At 66.2% G+C, this 1,167-nt stretch overlaps 1 long non-coding RNA gene across 1 annotated transcript; it reads left to right on the forward strand.

Annotated features, from left to right (window-relative positions):
- The first annotated feature begins 6 nt into the window (after window positions 1-6).
- Window positions 7-657, forward strand: LOC113979610. Its single transcript, XR_003537926.1, has 2 exons — window positions 7-135; window positions 305-657. It is a non-coding gene; the product is annotated as an uncharacterized LOC113979610 (long non-coding RNA).
- The last annotated feature ends 510 nt before the right edge of the window (window positions 658-1,167 follow it).

Consider the following 1,167-nt stretch of genomic DNA (forward strand, 5'->3'; position numbering starts at 1 on the left):
GGGGGCCTGAAACGGGGCTGGGGAGGTCCCAAAATGGGGCTGAGGGGCTCCAAATGGGGATGGGGGGACACCCAGAGCTACCATAGCCAATACAGGGACCACAAGACCACCCAGAGTCACCACAGACCACTCTGGGTCACGAGACCCCAGAGCCTTCATCTTTGGACTGGGGGACCCTCAAAGCCACCACAGCCCACACCAGGAAACCACCCAGAGCACCACAGCCTGGCACTTCGGGGTTCTGAGCTGGGGGGTCCCAAACAGGGCTGGGGGGGGCATCCAGAACCACCACGGACCACACCAGGACCAGGAGACCACCCAGAGCCACCACCAGTCTGGTACCTTTGGATTCTGAGCTGGGGGGCCCCAAAAGTGAGACTGGAAGACTCCCAGGGCCACCGCAGCCCACACCAGGACCGTGAGACCACCCAGAGCCACCACAGCCTGGCACCTTCAGCTTCTCAGCCGTGGGATCCCAAAACCAGGGCTGGGAGACCCCCAGAGCCACCGCGGCCTGGCACAGGATCACCGGGGGACACAGAGGAGCTGCAGGGAGCCTGGCCTGGGCTGTGGGACATCGTGGGGACCGGGGGATGTTGAGGGGACATCCCCGGGACAGGGGACATGGTGTCACTGCAGTAAACACGTCCCACCCTCTGGTGTCCGTGTGTCCTGCGGCCTCGGGGGCACTGCCTTGTACCCCCTGCTCAGCCCGGGCCCTCTGAGTGCCCCCATCCCTGGGGACAACGGGCGGGGGGTGGCACAGGGGGTGGTGACACGGAGCCCAATTCCCTCCCAGTTCCCGTTGGGAATAAGAGTCGGGACAGCGGAGCCAGCACTGGGTTTACTGGGGAGCGGGGAGAGGCAGGAGGGGGGGACATGCCCGGGACCCTCCTCGGTCACGCGGTGCTGGGGGGTGACAAGCAGGGGGGTCCGGGACCCCCATGGCAGAGTCTGTCGGTGCCGCGGTGCCTGCAGAGGGGACACGGGGAGGGGGGGCTGTGACGGGACCCCCATGTCCCTGTGTCCCCATTCCAGGAGGTTCTCTCGGCCATGTCCCCATCCTGGGGGGTTCTCCATCTGTGTCCCCATGTCCCCACCTCGGGGGATTTCTCCAGGTGTGTCCCCTGTCCCCGTCCCAGGGAGTTCTCCCGCCCATGTCCCTGT

Source organism: Neopelma chrysocephalum, unplaced genomic scaffold, assembly GCF_003984885.1.
Source record: "Neopelma chrysocephalum unplaced genomic scaffold, ASM398488v2 Primary Assembly neopelma1_85927, whole genome shotgun sequence".
Classification (NCBI taxonomy): Eukaryota; Metazoa; Chordata; class Aves; order Passeriformes; family Pipridae; genus Neopelma; species Neopelma chrysocephalum.